Source organism: Peromyscus maniculatus, chromosome 16 (genome assembly GCF_049852395.1).
Source record: "Peromyscus maniculatus bairdii isolate BWxNUB_F1_BW_parent chromosome 16, HU_Pman_BW_mat_3.1, whole genome shotgun sequence".
NCBI classification, from domain to species: domain Eukaryota; kingdom Metazoa; phylum Chordata; class Mammalia; order Rodentia; family Cricetidae; genus Peromyscus; species Peromyscus maniculatus.
This window is the reverse complement of record NC_134867.1, coordinates 9160797-9172877: the sequence shown is the minus strand read 5'-3', so window position 1 is coordinate 9172877 and position 12081 is coordinate 9160797.

Sequence of the window (12081 nt, the reverse complement as noted above, 5' to 3'; positions counted from 1 at the left end):
GACTGTTTAGATCACAGAAATTCAAGTCCTCCACTTTTCCTGCTTGCCTCATCACAGGTTTTTGTTTTGTTTTTAAAAATCAGCTCTTTCAACCTTAGTCTGTGGTGTCTTTTCTAGTATTTTAAACACACGAGACATCCACACCCACCCACTTCCACATCCACACCCACATTCACACACCCAGACCCAACCTAATGATACCAACTTAGTCATACAATGAAGTGGACATTTGAGTATTTGTTTACAGGAAGAAATGAAACACAGCAAAACAAAAACCCAGCTCAATCATAAAGACAGGCCTGTTTATCTTTAAGTTTTCTTTCAAGAAACTTTCCCAGAATTTTTTTTTTGCGGGGGGGGGGGGGGGGAGAAATGGGGTGGGGTGGGAGGTAGAAGATTATCTCACTGAAAATGGTATGTGCATCTAAAAATCCTTCTACAATCTGTGTACTTCAAAACAATCCAATTCCTACTAGGGGACGAGGGTAGCAACACTCCCTGGGGCCATAGGTCCACCTGTCATTGCATGTTATGCCAGAGGGGGCGCTAGCACCAAGAGGAAACAAGCTGTTAGATACTCTTGTGCCAGGGGATAAAACTGAATGAACAATTCTTAAGAGTTCTCAGAAAGGTCCAAGTGATAATTAAACAAAAGAAATCCAGCCTTCTGCAGAGGGTTTATTAACTGATGCTGAGTCAGCACCACGATGGACAGAAAAACAATGTAGTCATCCCGAGGGCTGGCCTGCTGCTGGCTGTCTCCACTGCAGATCAGGTAACACGTTTTTTTCACTTCCCTTTCAGGATAGACTCTGCTCCTGGGCCACAGACACCGTGCAAGTGTCCGTGACTCCACTTTACACTGTGGTGTAAAGGAACAGGCAAAGGGTGGCAGTCAGGGTGGGAAGGGGCTATTTTAGGCCAAATACCTGCTTTAATGACGGGAAGATGCCAGTGAATCAGCTCACGGTTAATTAATATCAGCCCGCACTCACCTTCTGAGGTGGTGAAACGGGCTTGAGTCTGGGGAGGACGCAAACATCAAATACCAGTGTGAGGCTTAGCCAGGCAACCCTAAAATTAGTTCCAGGTGTTTCAGCTGAGCTGGACAAAGCCATAGGTGGAACTATTAGGAAAGCAGATTTCGGGATATTGGAATATAATGTCCTTGAAGTGTTTGCTTCTTGTTTCAAAGAGATGAGGACAAACTAAAAACAAAACCAACAGCTCCAGGCCAATTTTTGATGATGATTACGGGGTTAAGGGCAGATAATGCTAGAACTTAAAATGAATGGCCAAAAAAGGAAAGTGGATACAGGGAAGAAGGCAAGACCCCTCTTCAGAAGCGTCACGTTCGCATTACAGTATTAGGTGTTGTCCAGGGCAGAACGGCTGGGCAGGTGAGGAAGGGGCTGATGGTGGGCGTCACTCGGCCCTCCCGGATGCGAGAGCAGTGAGGTCCAGATTGCGGAGTCAGGCTGGGCGACGCCAGCAGGCACACTACAGAGAGAACGGGGGCTGCCACGCTCCGCAGTCTCAAGTGGCAAGATGTTCGCTCTAAACAATCCCTGGGTACATCTTCAGGCACTCGCTGTATCATCTTCTCTGGCGTTAGAACACCCAAACGCCTCAGCAGTTGTCTTTATTAATCAGCTTTTTTTTCAGGCAGAGTTTACTCATTAAGCGTGTGTGAAAATGGTAGCTCATCGAAGACAATGCCAAAGCTCCGTTCTCAGAAATCCCGGTCCTTTTCTTTTGACGCATCATCACAAGCCAACATTCATTCAGTTTCAGCTCCTGGGCCAGGTTCCCCGCCCCCTCTAGTCCTTGGGTGGGTTGGGAGTCACTATGTAGGCGGCCAGATGACTGTATGGGGAAAAGGACTATTGTAGCTATGGCAGCATGAAGGGGAATTGAGCACCAAATCTGGAGACCGGACTCCATTTGGGTTTTAAAAAAATTTTTTTTTCCCTAAGGAAAGTTAAAAAAAAAAAAAGGATGAAATATGCTCAAGATGAAACAAGTTTTCATTTTCTAATTCAACTCCTGCTATACCCAAACAAGGTCAATGACAGGCTAACCACATCAATAGAGCACCCCCCCCACCCTCTTCCCCACTCCCTGCTCACCCACCCACCCTCAACCCCCACACCCATTTCCCACTTCCTGTAAGTTAGGCATCTTCATGCTGGTAAACATTTGGGGACCAACTGTAAGCCTGAGCCTAAGAGAGGGGCACTGTGGCTTTGAAGCCCTCCCACATGTCTCAAAGCCAGGATGAGAACTGGAGGGGCATTTGGCTTTTAAACTTTAACAGCCTTTTCAACTCAAGTCACTGGGCTTGGCTTCTCTGGCTGCCTTTCTTTTTCTTTCTTTCTTTTCTTTTCTTTTTTTTTTTTTTTAGAAGGCCGGACAAGAAGAGCAAGTATGTGTGTGAGTGAGCGAGAATGTATGTATGACACATGCTGTATTATAATGCAGCGTGTGTGTCATGGGCGTGACATGTGTATGATACGTTTCAGTGATGTGTTAAATCAATTTAAAAATAGCACCAGCTCCCTTTGCATGACACAGCTTACCTCCCCAAAACTGGGACAAACATTGTCAGGGCCTAGACTTTGGAATGGTGATCCTAGGGGCCTGTGGGATGTCTTAGAATGATGTCAGTGTTTTGACTTCCTAAAGAAGGGAAACAAGGATTAAGTAAATTGGAGTAGCGCTCTCTTCTCTCTCTAGGAATGTAGCAAAGATAAGTGCTCTTCTAAGGCCTGTAAAAACCTTTAAGATGGCTGCCGTGTCCGGGCATCCTGGATCAGTCCGCGTCATGACACCCCAGTACATCTTGGTCTCTCATCAGAGTCACAGTTTTGTTTTTATCTAATTATTCACATATTTTAATGTTATTCATTCAGTTCAACATCCACCAACTTAACAAATAATGCCAACAGTACTCATCATCTCTGTGGCATCTGGGGGGGAAACCACTGTGGGTTTCCAAGATCTGATTGCCTTCCTAATCATGCTTTTATTATGGTGATTCAAACATGAGAGGGATCTTAATTCCAGAAAAGGCTGTGGGAAAAGCAGTCATTTTTGAACCCAGAAGATGTCTTCTAGGCCTGAATTTGGCGGGAAAGGAATAAGCCTGATCTAACAGGAGGCAGAGCAGAGACCCTGAGGGAGCGAGTGGGGGGCATCAGGGCAGGTGCACACTCAAATGCAGTTTCCTTATAGCTTCCACCTCAGTGAGCCCCTGGGGCAAATGCTTCCTCTCTCTTTCAGTGGGAGGAGAAGCCTTACAGCAAGACGAAAGGCCCACAGAAAGGGAAAAAAAAGGTGGCTGTACAAACCCCTAGGTTCAGTTCCTAGCACTGCATAAAGGCAGATAAAGTGACATGTGCCTGTAATCCCCACATGGGGTTGTTGAGGCAGGAGGATCAGAAAAAAGGTCATCTTCAGCTACATAGCAAGTTAGCTGGTCAGGGGGTTAAAAAAAGATTGATGAAAACTTCTCATGCTTTCTAAGAGAAGATTAAAGACAATAGAGGCTTGGTGTGTGTGTGTGTGTGTGTGTGTGTGTGTGTGTGTGTGTGTGTGTGTGTGTGTGTGTGCCTATGCCTATGCGTGTGTGTGCATGCATCCCGGGGGAGTTAGAAGCAGAGGAAGAGAATTATAAGAGTAATAATGAAGTCTTTGAATCGCTGACTCCTGTCATATGCGTAGACTCTGCTCCATGGGGTTTATTACTTTACCTAAGATGAAGACCAGGTTAGTAACAAAACCCCACTTTCCTGCCAGGAAAACTGAGGACAGATTTTCAGAAGCTTAGAAAGCACATGCCTCCTGGCTTTGCTTACAATAACTAGATCTCACCTTCAACTACAACCCTGGGAGATGCCAGCGCACAGACATGGCTGCTGCCTAGGAAAATAAACCCATAACTTGCAGAATCCCAAACCCAGAGTTCTGAATATTATATCAGTACCATATCAGGCTCAGAAAGGGGGAAGAAAGCCCGTGGCAGAACCTTTTAAGTTGGACCTGGAGTTCGGAGGCCAGTTCCTTTCCACCACAGAGGCTGGGAGGTGGCAGAGGGAAGAGAAAACAATGGTATTACAATAACAGGCCTCATCTAATAGACACTTTATCTTACGAAAAACCTCTCACGGTTGACTATGAATAAGCCTGACAACTCTTAACCAGAAGATAGCGAGGCAGTTCTGGCCTGACAAAGATAGTGGGAGATTCTGAAGCCATCAGCCAGGACTTATCTGGTCTCCATCTGCAGCCCATTGTTTCCTGAAAGTGCCTACCAGGGAAGCAAGCCGCCTATTAATGTTCAATAGGCATCTTCCCTTAGTGCACCTGTGGGGACCCAGGGCCAACACTGCATTACCTTAGAATGGGATCCTCCACAGAGAAAGTAACAGCTTGGTGTTTTAAGGGAGGCTTCCCAACAGCTCCTTTTAAAAAGAGCAGACACTGTTTTTAGGAGAGCTAAGCCCACAATGGAGGGCCATTAAAAGTATTAGAGTGTAGACAGGCCACCAGGATCCTCTGGAGGGGAGCTGGGTCCTGACAATAGACAATTAAAGCTGATAAATCCAAGCTACTTGTCCCAGGTCTAATTCCTCCTAATTGTATTCGACTTGTATTCAGGGATGAAGCAAGCTCGTCTAATCTCCCGAGTACCTGACCTATTTCCTAAAGGATCTTTCCAGCATCCTTTTCTTCCCATCTGGACCCCTTTCCCTCTTCTACTGTGTCCCTCTTCCCAGTAGCTGGACATGTGGACAGGAATGGTCAAGGGTGACAGGAAGAGAAGAGAGATGGCACTCGGACGCGACACTAATAGGTAACAGCTAATCATGCTAATGGGCCGGTCCGTGATTAAACTACACTTTGGATTAGGCTCAACAAGTGGTACAAAGCATGCTCAGGGACCGCCCGCTGCCAGTTCACTGCTAGATGCCAAGTGTGCGTGGCTTCAGTGAGTCTGTGTGTAGCTGATGTCTCACCACCTGTGCTAATGCCAGCCGGTCAGAGTGAAGGTCTGTTTCATGCGGCATCCCAAATCACAGACTTCACAAATCCAAATCACAGACCTAACAACAGCATTTGGAATAGCAGAGACCCCAACAGACCCACTCAAGACTTGGCCCAGGTGTCAGCTTTGTATTAGCATGCAGGGAAGTTAAATTAAAATATGGTCAGAGTGTGTTAGATGTGTATGTAAGGCTATCACAGTAAAACTCATTATCCTGTGCAGTTGGTATATGCTGATAAAAACAAATGGAAGAAATGAGAGCTCTCTGGAAGCCTCGCCGGGATGGGGAGATGGTGCTTCTTTTCCTTGTTCCCACCCCCATGTCAGCCAGTAACAAAAGGGCAAGTCTCAGGGCGGTAATGTTTCAGAGAAAGTAGGTTTTCACTGCTTGCAAAATAAGGAAGGCACTTTCAACGCCCTTCAACTGTGCATCAGTCACCAAACAGCTTTAATTCTGTCCTTTCCTCATAATTAAAAAGTGTGTCTCATTTGGTGCATTTCTACAGTGACCCTGCTAGGAAATCATCCAGAGCCCATCTCAGGCTGAAAACTTAAGCACTATGGGAGGTGAAACCCACAGCCACCTGAATCTGTCTCTGTTCCTTTTAGACCAAGGAGTAAGAGCAAAATATTTCGGACAACTCACTTTGGCTCTGCAGTAGTCTGAACAAGCTGAGCAAGGGACAGGCAGCACCCAGCAGGAGCTCACCTGATAAACTGTGTCAAACTCCAACCATTTGTCAGCTCCAGAGAGGGGAGAACGAGCTGAAGGATGGACTCAGGAAACAGATTTATCTGGCGTAACACATTAACTAGTCTAAATACCAGTAGATAAATGTAAACGCATTTGCGGTGGAGGGAAAGAACTCATCTCAGGGCCACGCTGAACTGGATGTTCTCCAAGCTTTCACCTCCTCAGGTGAGTGACACTCTCTTGATGATCTTTCCAGAACACAGTTAAACAAACTAAAGGTTGGTTTCCTTATTGGCCACGATTTCATTAGTTTGCACGGATATAAAAAGTTTCTGCCAGCCATGAAGAAAGAGGTCTCCGTTCTCTAGAATAGAGGTTTTCCAAAGTGCCACTGTAAGAATTAATGTGGTAAAAACATGAACTCATACCTCAAGCTGCTATGCACAGTAAATGTACACATTGCTTCGTGTAATTCTGAACACTCTTGGAAGCATTTTTAACTTCAGAAGTTTCCATAAAAAGGCAAGGCAGAGGCCAATGAAGCATCCGCTTTACTACAAGCCTACAAAGCTGCTAACGCACCCAAGCAGACACATGCTTCCAGGACAGGCTCTGTCTCTGTAGGACAGAGTGCCTGCTTCCCTTCCCCATGCTGACCACTTCTGTCCCAGCTTTACCAGTGAAGCCCTTCTAGTCGATGAACTCTTCTGTGGTTTTTTACCTCCTAGGATCAGTCACAGTTATCCTGAAAAGTCAAGGCTCAGCTCAGTTCCTGGTCTGTGTTAACGTCAGCTGAAGAGACTGAAAGTGTTTCTGGGATGCTAGCTGGAAATGAGGCACTGAAACTTGCTCTGAAGACACTTTTGCTAGAGACAGTATAGGGCGCTCAGCCCACAGTCATAGAACTTAGAAGTATTCCAGGGCAAAAGCCATCGACATGAAAATGGACCTCTGACCTTAGCATATGAAAAGAAATTCTTTCATTAAAAACCAATGAAACAGGACCTCGCCATGTATCTCTGGCTAGTATGGATCTCAATGTGCAGACCAGGCCTTGAACCCACAGAGATCTGCCTGCCGCTGTCTCCCAAGTGCTAGGATTAAGGCGTCCACCACCAGGCTAGGCCTAAATGTAGTAGACTTTTCAGGCACAAATGCTCATCTAGTTCTTGTTGGGTCTGCTTACATCCACTCTCACCTGGATAAACATCTCCTCACTGGAATTCTGGAAGTTTCTTCTGCCAGTCTTGGGCCCTCTCTCCACTCCATAGCCACTCTAGCCCATAGCAATCAGGTTAAACTAGAGAAATCAGCAACTGTCTTGCATACCATTTGAAGTAGACTAAAATTATACTTTGCTAAGGGTTAAGACTTCCTCACATAATCCTAGTTTATATCTAGTTGGGATTAGAGCTCAGAGTATTAAACTCTTCAGAGACAATGGCCTCCTTTTTTCTGCTAATAAGTAAATAACAGCTTCTTAGGTGTTTGTAAAAGAAAGAATGAGGAAACATAATCAATATGCCCACTTTCCTGTACAGCTTCTACACAAAATATTATGCTTAAAGTTTCACAGCCACCATCACTGTAAATTTTGTGTCATGCTGGACACAAGAGATAGCATCATTTCCATATTCACTTATCATTCAACATCAGTGTAGCATGTGATTCCAATGTCAATCTGGAGTTTCATATACTCTAACTTTTTTGTATTTGTAGTGGATTTTATGATAGTCTTATGTCAGCCAGCTTCCTTAAATTTTGGAAGGAGAGTGTGGTGCTGAAAGGAAGAAGTTCTATGCATTTCAACCCAAAAAGGAACCATCTACATTCAATTAAGAGCAAGGCTCCTTCCTTTGTACGTCCTGGTGAACATCCCACAGAAATAAAAGTCAGTGTGTTAAAGCCATGGAAACAAACACAATAGCATCCGAGGGCCAGGGACAGAACTTATCAGAGCCAGAGACATGCTGTAATTATTGTAAGGCTGTGTTTATTTTTTTGATTTCCCAAGAAGTCATTGTTGCTAAATATTATGTCCTTATTTTATCCAGAATACTGAATATAAAAAGGCAATTCTTTTTAAAATGTACACAACTGCTGATGTCAGAGCCAAAACCATGGCAAAAATATTATTTCTCCTCCTAGAAATCTAATATAGTATAGGAAAATGAGTTTTGAAAATTATTTGCTTTGGAAATGAAGCCACCGAGAATTAATAACAAACTGTTTTCCTTTCAAATGTAGTCCACTACTTTGTTATTTATTTTACTTTGTCTAGGGTTGTAAGCATGCTTGGCAAGAGCATTACCACTGAGCTGTGTTTGTGGTTCTCAACGTTCAATTTATGACAATTGGTCTTCGGCAAAATTTCTTTAGCCCTTCCTTCTTCCCTTCCTTCCTTTCTTCCTCTGTAGCATTCCCTGGAGTGTGAATTTGTGTTCATATGTGGGGATGCAAATTGTGTGTGTAACTATGTGTGTGTGTGTGTGTGTGTGTGAGAGAGAGAGAGAGAGAAAGAGAGACAGACAGACAGAGAGTCACACACAGAGAGAGGCAGAGACAGAGAGGCAAAGAGAAACAGAAAGAGCATAAGTGTGGAGGCCACAAGTTGATTGTCAGGTGTTTTTATTAGCTTGTTACCTAGCTTACATGTTGAGCAGGGTCTCACTGTTCACTGGCTTACATGTTGAGCAGGGTCTCACTGTTCCCTGGCTTACATGTTGAGCAGGGTCTCACTGTTCCCTGGCTTACATGCTGAGCAGGATCTCACTGTTCCCTGGCTTACATGCTGAGCAGGGTCTCTCACTTGAAACTCAAGCTTGTGGATTTCTTCCAGGATCTCCTGTCTCTGCTCCTCATGTGACGGGATTACAGCCAGCTGTCAAGACCACCCAGGGCTTACATGGGTGCTGGGATCCAAATTCCTGTGGTCCTCACACTTTCATGGGAAGCACTTTTACTGCTTTTTCCATTTCCCTAGGCCCAGCGGAATTTCTAATTAAGATGTGTTGATATATTACATTGATTACAATAGTCAAAATTATCTTTGTTTCCAAATTGATTGATTATCCACATGGTTGATGCCTTCTTATCCAGTGCAAATGGGACCAATCATTTTAAAATTATGGAGGGGGCAGGAGAGATGGCTCAGCGGTTAAGAGCACTTGGTTCCTTTTCCAGAGGTCCTGAGTTCAATTCCCAGCAACCACATGGTGGCTCACAACCATCCATAATGAGATCTGATGCCCTCTTCTGACCTGCAAGCATATATGTAGACAGAACACTGTATACATAATAAATAAATAAATCTTTAAAAAAAAGTTTAAAAAATTAAAATTATGAAAACAGTCAACCCAAAGACAGTTAAAAATAAAAATTACTGATCTTCAACACTAAAATTCAGACAACCCATCAATGCATGTGGATTTTCCCATCTTTGATTCAGGGCCAAGACCTGATGGTTGAGAGTGTACTTCTCCCTGGTCAGCACACAAAATGCCATCCATCCCCATGTAAACCCTCACACAGAGCACTGCTACTCTCTACAAGTAACCTAAGCGCCTGTGGTGATTTAAATGAGCTGTGTCTCCCACAGGCTTGTGTATTTAAATAACCAGTCCCCAGCTGGTGGCATTGTTTAGGGAGGTTATGGAACTTGTAAGTGGTGCCATTTTGCTGGAGGAAGCACATCATGGGGGCAGGCTTTTAGAGTTCATATCTTAACCCCATTTTCAGTCTGCTCTCTGTGCTTCATGTTAGCAGTTGAAGATGTGATTGCTGAGGTTGCTGCCAGGGCCACCTGCTGCTAAGCCTCCCCTGCCTCTTATCTCTCTTGAACCACAAACCAAAATAAACTCTCTTAAGTTGCCTCTCCTCATGGTATTTTATCATAGCAACACCAAAACCCTAAATAATAAAGCACCATATCCTACTACATTACACCTTCCCACAGTTTTATACAAAGTACTTTGTATTACAAGATTTTTCAACCAGCATTATTTCTTTCAAAAAGTCTACTTTTCTTTTTTAATGGAAACAACTCTTAACAATTTTTATTGGTTTATGTAATAGTCATGTCATATAAACACAACAAATACTAAATATTCTTATTAAGCACCTAAGTCGAGAAACAGGGCCTCTGAGACAACTCAAGAGGTACAGGTAATTGCTAAGCACTTGACACCCCAAGTTTGATACCCAGAACCTATAAGGCAGAAGGAGGGAATCAATTCCCATGTGTGGTCGCATGCTTGCCATGGCATATGTGCACTCACTTCCTACACAATAAATAAATAAATGTATAAATCAAGAAATACAAAGTAGACAACGTTCTCATGCATAGTAAAGAGTTGCCCAGACAGGATGTGAGATATAAAAACTAGCTCAGCTTGGTCAACACTTCCAGGTAATCAGTTTGTAACTGAAGTCTAAGCTCATCAAGGGAATAATAAATTGTTTTTGAAGAGGTAATAAACCAAGAAGGATTTATGATTTTAAATTTTTAAAAATGTTTTTCTCATTGTTCACAATTCTGAATTATGCAAACCAATCTTTAATGAGGGAATCTGAAAGATGGGCCCTATAAAATAAATGTTCTGACCTAAATGATAACACCTATGCTAACAGACTATCCCATAAATACATCCTTTTCACACCTAAAATTGCCTAAGATGTGTCCACTGATGTTTTGTTTGTTTACTTGCTAGTTTGTTTGAGGCAAAGTGTTACTATGTAGCTCAGGCTCGCCATAAACTCACTATGAGCCCAGACCGGCCTCCAGCTCTCAGGGATCCTCCTGCCCTAGCGTCCTGAGTGCAGGAGTTGCAGGTATATACCACCATACTTGGTAGATTCACTGAATGTGTCTACCAACAGTTACTGGCAGAACTCAGATCACAGGCAAGCTGCTTCTAGGGTTAAGTGCTGGGAATTTAATAAGCAGGGTGCTTAAATACACAACAGGCAGGTGGGATTTTGGAAACATTTATACTAAAAAGTAACTTACTCTTATTCCTAACACAAAAGTAATTAGTATTTATGGAAATTTTTCTATAAATATGGAAAACACTGACATTTCTTAAAATACTACAACCCAGGTAAACTCTGGCAGGGCCATGCTGGTGAGGCTGGAGGGAGCATCCTGAGAGCCCTGTGCCAGCCACATCCTTAAGAATGCAGAATGTAGCTAGACAGTGATGCTGCACACCTTTAATCCCAGCACTCAGAGGCAGAGGCAGGTAGAACTCTGTGAGTTCAAGGCCAGTCTGGTCTGCAAAGTGAGTTCCAGAACAACCAGGGCTACACCAGAATCCCTGTCTCAATAAAACAAAAAACAAAAGAGGAAAAACAAGAAAGAGAGAGAGAGAGAGAGAGAGAGAGAGAGAGAGAGAGAGAGAGATAAAGTGAGGAAGGGAGGGAGGGAGGGAGGGAGAAAGAAAGGAAGGAAGGAAGGAAGGGAGGAAGGGAGGAAGGGAGGAAGGGAGGAAGGGAGGAAGGGAGGAAGGAAGGAAGGAAGGAAGGAAGGAAGGAAGGAAGGAAGGAAGGAAGGAAGGAAGGAAGGAAGGAGGGAAGGAAGGAAGGAAAGCAGAATGTGAAGGAGAGACTGTCAGAGTGAATCCGGAGGGGGTCTTGGAACTCAGAGGTTCTAAACATAAAAACTGCAGGTCTGGTGGAAGTGAAAATGAGCCGAGTAGGAAACTGATTGAGAGAACTAAAGGAAAGTCAAACACTGTCCTTGAGGGAGGGAGAGAACTATTGTGGATGTCGGCTGTCAGGCTCCTGAAAACCCCAGGAGGCAGCTTTCCTGCCTTTGCCTGTAGGCATCCAGGAGATTACCCTGTGTGTCCTGTCCATAAATCCCACTGAGGGCCTCACACAGCCCCTGGAGTAAACAGGGTGGTTTATTATCCCTTGCTGCCCTGTTGGTATTTTTAAAAAGCCAGTCATTGTTAGCAGTTTGGTGGAGATTCTGGTACTTAAGTGTCACTTCTAAATGGACTTGTATCACAAACAATGGTTCTGTTTCTTTCTGGTGTTTTGAGACAGTCTCACCTTGAACTCTCGCCCCGAGTCCCCACTGTTAGCCCTGCAGCTCTGCAGGTTCCACGCTAGCACACTGCAGTGTTTTATGACTGCCATTTCCCCTTACTGCTGCGACACTTCCCCAAGTCCGCCTTGCTCTTAATGGCCGGAGTATTCCAATGTGCAAGGATGTTGCTTTTTTCTCTAATTAATAATCGGCGCGTATTGACTGTCCGCAGTGCTGAAGATTAACCCAGGGCCTTCCTAAATTCATATTCTACCACAGAGCTACACCCCAGCCCTAAGGCATTTTTTT